Genomic DNA, 7,639 nt, shown 5'->3' with positions numbered 1-7,639 from the left:
GACCAGGCCGGCTCAGCATAGGAGCAGCCGTTGACCCCTGTGTGACACTGTACAAAGGACGACCAATTGAAACTCACAGCACTCGGCAGCCAAGTGAAGTGATGCAACACAAAGAGGGGAATCCCGAAGCAGAGCCCAGACAGTGTCGCCACCCCGCAGCCGCTTCAGGCCGGAGCACCCATGGTCCCAGCACCTCTCCCACAAGGCCTTCCCAGGTCTGGGCTCCATCAGGGCCCATGGTCAGATCCCAAGAGACCCAGCCCTCTGAGCGCCTGGAGTCTGTCTGTGTAGCAGTTTTCTGTTCCTGACCACTAAATTATCCCTGCATCTGCACTGGGTCTGTTTCAGCCGATTGCTTCTTTCCCTTCACTGTGGCTCTGTTTTCCTGCTGCTCTGCAAAATCAGGTACTTTTGATTGATTGCCGACGTGATGGGTCTTGCCCGGCTGGCTAGGTCATCTATATCCCTATAAATATTTTCGAACTCTGTCCAGGGACGTAGCTTGGCTACTTGAGGTCGGTTGACTCTTCTGAGTCGCTCCTGTATGTTTGGTCAAGTGGAACCACAGTCGCTTGTAGTTTGTGGCTAATTTTCCCCACTTCTGGGTTCACCCAGAAAACCTGGGAAGGCTGCCTGTCTTAGGGTCTTGATTACAGCCACAAAACCCCTTTGCTCAGGAGACACTCACACTTTTCTGGGGCATGGACATCCTTGGGGACTATTATTGGGCCAAACACAGGTCACTATCTAGTGCCCAAAACTTGTGTCTGTCTTACACAAAAACAGCCTGGTGCCCAGGAGCCGGCCTCTTCTGCCAGGTCACCAGGACTGGAATGTCAAGATGCACTGCTGTGGGCTAGGATCCTGAAGCCGGGACCTGCTCTATGCTCTCAGCCTCCAGCCAGGCCAGGAGCAGGAGCGCCCTAGCCTTCTCTCCTCACCTCCTCCAGGGCCCTCCTATTGCCAGCACCCACAGCGGGCAGGTTGCCAGGGTGCCCACAGCTGGGATGCTTGCCCAGCAGTGTACAGTACAGCCAGGGCCCCTCTGCCTCCCCACCCTCGTGACTTCCAACCAGCCCATGGAGTCCCTGGGAGTAAGGGGTCAGGGAGCTCATCACCGGAGGCCCTAGAGTGCTGCTAAGGGACCCAGGCTGACAGCGACCTGGTTTCTGAGGGATGTCTCTGGGTTGGGCCCCCTGCAGGGGCTGGGGAGGCTTTGAGTGGACTCCACTGCAGCAGCTGGCGCACGGCTAGGCAGAGGCCCTGGGTAGTATGGACAGGAGGCAGGTGGGCAGCAGGGGTGAGCCGCTCCTGAGTCTCCCCTGTCCCTCTAGGCCCCTCCTGCAGGCCTCATAGGAGCAGCTGGCCAGGCAGAGAACACCCCCCCACACACTGAGCAGGGGGCGTGAGGCTGAGTGTGGAGCCCCCGCCCTGCTGGCTGGACCTCCACGGTGGGACATCAGGTGCCACATCAGTAGGTGTCCCATGACGTCACTTTACAAGAGCCTCCCACCCTTGGCCTCTGATAGGTCCCCCTCCCCCGCCATCCCGCTCCAGCACCCTTCACCCGAGGTCTCCTCAGAGGGGTTCTCCACTCCCTCTATTCTATGGCTATAAGTCTCACTCTTCTCTTTTTTTTTTATTTTTTTAAGAGAGAGTGAGAGAGAGAGAGTCTAGAGAGAGAGAGAGAGAATTTTTTTTTTAATATTTATTTTTTAGTTCTTGGCAGACACAACATCTTTGTATGTGGTGCTGAGGATGGAACCCGGGCCGCACGCATGCCAGGTGAGCGCGCTACCGCTTGAGCCACATCCCCAGCCCATCACTCTTCTCTTTTGTCTTACTCAGAGTTGAGCCAAATCTCTCCCTGAATGTCCCCAAGGCTCCTGTGCTGAAGGCTTGGTCCCCAATGCAACAGTGTCCAGAGGGGGGTTTGGGAAGCAGCTGGGTGGTGAGGGCTCTGGCCTCCCAACTGGATTAATCTACTCCTGGACATGCAGCTGAGTGGACTCCTGGGGGATGGTGGAAGCTGCCCGAGTGGAGCCTGGTTGGGAGATGTGGGTCCCTGGAGGAGTGGCCCCGGGTCTGTCTTCTCCCTGGACCCTTCCTCTTTGCTTCCCAGCTGCCCTGAGGCGAGAATCTCCGCTCCAGCTCTGCCCCTGCCACGAGGCTCTGCCTCACACAGGCCAGAGCATCAGAGCAGCTGACCCCATTGCAACTCTGAAACAGTGGCCAGAAGAAACCCTCCTGCTCCACGTTGCTCTCCTCAGGTGTCTGCCACAGGATGGAAGCTGACCAGCACTCCCCCTGCACACCCCCATCGTGCTCCCCAAGCCCAGGAGATGGTCCTGCCAGACCATCCCTTACGAGTGTCCTGCAGAGCTTCTCCCTGATATCGTCCCTCACCTGGCATGCCCACCGGGCACATCTGCACCCTGTCGCTCACGCCACACACTCTCCAAAAGGGACGCACAGAACTATTTGTGCTTGGCCTCCTTCCCAGCCCCTGTCCCTGAGTCATAGGTCTCAACTTTCCAGACTAAAAATTTCCCCAAACAAACCCAACCACGGCACAAGTGGCCAGTGTGTTTTCATCCCTGTGGTGCTGAGGAGACAGCAGAGCTCTGCAGAGACACGCACGGGTCTGGAGAGCCGCGTGGTCGTCGGGTGTGAAATCCCACAGAAGAAGGCTGAGGCAGCGTGATGGAACCGAATGAGCCTTTTGAGGACAAGCCTGCACCAACCAGAGAGAGCGTGCTCTGGAAAGAGCCTTCCTCCTTGAGCCTGTGGAGGGCAGAGGCCAGGGCTCCCGAGAGCCTGCCCTGCAGGCGTGGGTCCGGCATAGCTCTCACCAAGAGGAAAGAAGCACAGATGCCCTCAGGTCTTGTGCCCTCAGGTCTCCAGACCCTGACGTGATCTGGACAAAAGCCAGTCCACATCTCATTTCCTCACTCCACTGATCTAGGATTTCGGTCGTTGTCTTCGAGGGAGGGTGGGAGGTCAGAGTCGTGTCTCCACCACCATCTAGAGGAAGGGCTGCAGGTCAGGCTCCATGGGGACAGACAATTGTTGGAGCAGACAGGGTGGCTGACCTGTGACCCAGGGACAGGGAACACTGCTAAGCTGACGGGAAGCTGGGGAGGGAACCCACTGCAGGCTAGACTGGGGTCCTTGTGGAATAGCAATATGAAGATGTCCCTCTAGGAAATGGGATTCAGTCTGGTGATTTGAATCTGGATAGTACCAGTTCAGATAAATCAATTAAAAGTCAAGCTTCGGCTAGGGGTGGTGACAATGCCTGTCATCTCAGCTACTCAGAAGACCGAGGCAGGAGGATGGAAAGTTAAAGGTCAGCCTCAGCAACTTAGCAAGACCCTTATCTCAATATAAAACAAAAGGGGCTGGAGGTAGCTCAGCGGCAGAGCACTTTGCCTAGCACACATGGGGCCCTGGGTTTCATCTCCTGCACAGTTTCACAAGAAATCTAGTGCAGACAGAACACCCAAGGGATGGAGGCTTAAGGCATTGGAAACTGGGATGGAGACGCAAGGAGACACTTTAGAAATGCAAAACAGAGGTGCCACACTGCCCCAGGGCTGGCTGGGGCAGGGCAGGCGATTCCAACCCCTGAAGCCAAGCCGAGCTTGCCCGTGTGGCCTCCAGAGAAAACGCAGTTGCTGACCCAGCCTCTCTCTCTTCCTGGGCTACAGAGTCTTCCAGAGAGGGGGTCAACCTCAAGGGCCGCAGGAAAGGGGCCCTGCAGAGGTGGCAGAAAGTGGGTGGTCAGTAGGCAAGGCCTGGAGAGCAGCTGGGTCCACAGCAGAATGAGGCCCTTAGGAGGAGCCTTGTTAGGAGCCACACAGCTGGAAGCTACTCAGTGGCTCAGCGGCAAGTTAGACAAGGTCCTGCCCGTGGGAACTGGAGCTGGCCGAGTGTGAGCAGGAGGCCAGGGCACACATCTCCGAGCTGGGGGCCTGCTCTGTGGACAGGACAGAGCCTGCCTCAAGGGGGACTGGCTGCACGAAGCTCCCTTCTCACCTGCCTGTGCCTGGCCCAGCTCTCCTTGCAGGACCTCTCCTTTTACTTGAGGACAAGCCAGGGGACATGGTGGCTGTGGGACACAGCTGGAGCCTGAAGGGGCACACGCTTGGTTTGCCCTCTCTGAGTCTCAGCCTCCACCATGAGAACTTGCTCAGGCACTGTGCCCACCTGCCAGAGGCAGAGATGCTCGGCAGTCACCCTGATGCCCAGTGCCCGCCAGCCACAGACATGTGCCCCTGTCCCAGGCACAGAGTCCTGCTAAGACCCCAGCCCTGGCCAAAGATAAGGGGCAGGGTAACTTCCTCTTGCTCTGAGCCATGGGGTGTAGGTAGGGGCTCCTAGGGCCCCAAGGCCATGGGCAACCGATGCACCATTTGAATTGGAAAAAGGGGCACTGCCCTCTGACGGGCACTCCAGGGCAGTGAGGGTGGCAAGAAGGCATGAAAACAGAAAAAGGATCCCACGCTACATAAGCAGAGCAGCAGTGGGCAGAAAGGCCATGTCCTTCACAGTGTGGGCAGTTCATGGTGGGGCCAGGGCCTGTCACTTGCCTGGCTCCCACCCACACAAGAGCTGTACAGCTGGCTGGGAGGCAGCTCTTGGGCTGCAGGGCATTACCTGTGAGGCCCGTGGGTGACGGTCGAGACAACAGACCACTCTAAGAGGCAGAGAGCTACAGGAAAAATGCAGACGTGCATCCAAAGTGAGAGGCCCAGGGCGTCCTGAGGAGCTCCTGTCCTGGGCAGCCAGCCACAGCCTGGGACCAGGGCCCACTTGCCTGGGCTCCAGAATCTGGGCCAGGCCAGCCAGCCCTGGGCTCTTCGCCACCCCACTGCCCCTCAGAGTCCAGCTTCTCAGTATTGTATTCCAGGCCCCAGTGGCAACCTGTAGCCAGAGGCCTGGAGAGACTTAGAAAAGAGGCCACGAGATGTACAGTATTCCATTCTGAGGTTGGTTGTCTCTGCCCCATCTGGGAGGCTGAATTCCCAGGCCCCAGTAGCCTACCATGACCTCTGACCTTGTCTGCAGGCAGCATGGAAAGGCAGGGCCTAAAGGAAACTGAGGCGGCCATGTGTGGGCATCTAGGAACTGTGGACAGTGAGACCAGCCCGGGTGATGCCACGGCTAGGCCAGACCCACTCAGAACCAGGACACTGGCCATGCTGGACAGGGCTCTCTCCCTGTGAGGCCCATCAGTGACCTTCCTGATCTGTGGACAAGGAGCCGAAGGACATGGTGCTAAGGAGGAAGATGGTCCAATCACCCAGGAGCAACATGGACGTGCCTTTCCTCCTACGCCAGGGTGGCACACGGGGGTGGGGCTGCAGACCTCCTGGAAGCTTTCCTCTGGGTCACTCTGCCAGGGCAGGCAGGAAAGACGCACCTGAGGCCTGAGGCGCCTGTGATTCAGAGCCTGGCCAGGCCGCGGCTCCCCTGCAGAGTGATGGAGTTGGGGCGCTTTGGGAACTGGGTCCTTCCATGGGGAAGTGCAGACTGGCTGGTATCACAGCCCATAGGCCCTGCCTCGGGACCCCATCTCCTGTGTGCAAACTGTGGACAGGGCTGTTACTGACAGTTTGCAGGGCAGGGCTGGACTTCAGTGTTCCCAGCCCCCACTGTCCCTAGCTGCTTGGTGGCTCAGCGTCTTCCATGGAGGACTGCCACCTCCCCGTGTCTCCTACTAGAACCTGGGTCTGGAGCCCCAGCACGGCTCTAGAGTTCCATTGGTGGTGTGTGTCCAGAGTCCCTGAAGATCAACTGAGCAGACTCCTCTGACAGCTGGGCTTCCACCCACGTGCTGGGCATGCAGGGAGGGCAGGGCTCACCCCCTAGGTCTCAGTGAGGCCAGGTCCCAAGGCCCTAAGGAAGTCCCAAGGTGAAGAGTGAGGTGTTTCCAGGCCCCGAGTGTAGCCTAACTGACTGACTCACCTGGTCATTAAGTCACCAAGTTCCCTGGGAACCCTCGGGAGACATCATTGTGCCCCCTGGTCACTGACATGGAACCTGTACCCTCTGGATGCAACCCATCTCCCAAGGTCTGGGGAGGGGCAGTGACTGGCACTCTGACATGAATGTCCAGCACAGCCAAGCTGCTTCAGCATGTTCCCCTAAGCTGGGGAAGCCTGCACATCTTCTCACCCCAGGCAGTGGAATCGGGGGCCATGGCCCCAGACAGCCTCCCTCCCACTTTGGACAGGAGTTGCTAGAGAAGCATGTTAGTGACCAGACCATGAGGACAGACGCCCACCATGTTGGGCACTGCTCCAGGGGCTGACAGAGCACCCAAGAGCCCACATGGAGGTGGACTTGCAGGCCAAGGGGCTTTTCACTGGCCCTGTCCCTGTCCCATCCCAGCATTGTGATATGGCGTGATCATTGAGACCCCAGAGAGCAGAGAACGTTATTCCTGTCGATTTCCGTTAAAGCTGAATCCAGAGTGTTCAGAAATAGCTGCATGAGTCACCATCAGAGTTGTGTTTCAGGACAGAGAGCAACTTGCTGAGCAAGGGCCCAGGGCTAGGAGGGGCACCTCACAAGCCCAGGGCACCTCACAGTGTCCTGGACATGGACCTGTGTGTCCACCCACATCTGCTGCAGATGATAGCTTCAAGGCAGAGACACCACGACTCTCCAAGCTGTTCATGAAGAAGTCAAAGTTTTGGGGGCTCATGGAGTCCAGAGTGCCCCCCCCCCGGTAGTGCTTAGGCTGGGTCCTGTGAGTGTGTCCAGCTTTGCTCCTCTCATCCCGCCCAGCCCTGCATCTCAGAGTCACTGTTTCACCCAGGTCACAGACAGGAACCTGGGGAGCAGCAGAGACAAGAAGGAACTGGGTGCTGAAACCCTGCAGGGTGGCTGGAGTGTCTCAGCCCTGCACACCACGAGGGTCCTTTGCTTTCTGTATGGGGTCTGGTTCTAGAAGCAGGTTGTCATGGAACGGCACACACTCCTAAGTGACATTACAGAGTCCTATGGGACCTGAGACGCTGGCAGAGGGGAAGGGGAGGGAGACTGTAGAGCCCCCTGAAGGCAGAATGCAGAGTCAGCTCTGGGGCTGGATGCAGCATATGCCACGTAAGTGGTTCCACAAGGAACCCGCTACTTCACCTGCCTCCCGTGGGACCATGGCACCTCCTAGTCTGCCTGGCACAACAGAAGCAAGAGAGCCAGGGAGCAGTTGAGCAGAGCTGGGTGTAAGGCCGGGGCCCTCCAGCTGCTTGAGGTCATCTGGGCTTCTCGGCCACCAATACACACTCGCACCACCCAGGTGCTGCCAGGCACTGAACACCCTGGAAGAGGAGCTGGGCAGACCAGGGATGGGAGGCTGGGAGCTGGTACTTGGTGGGACCTGGTGAGGCCTAGAGCCAGCACCAGACACCCCTCTGCACATCAGGCTCGGGGAGCACAAACAGGAAGGGGCAGCCCCCTCCTGCAGAGAGGCCATCGAGCAAGGTGGCACAGGGACAAAGTGGCATAGGGGTAAGGTGGCACAGGGCAAGGTGGCACAGGGGCAAGAGGCGACAGGGCCACCAGGGACTGGAAATGGGAACACTCATAAAAGGACATCATGGCCTAGTGAGGGATGGCATGGCTTTGGAGA

Source organism: Spermophilus citellus, assembly GCF_964194105.1.
Source record: "Spermophilus citellus genome assembly, chromosome: 6".
Classification (NCBI taxonomy): domain Eukaryota; kingdom Metazoa; phylum Chordata; class Mammalia; order Rodentia; family Sciuridae; genus Spermophilus; species Spermophilus citellus.
Note: the sequence above shows the minus strand (reverse complement) of the source record.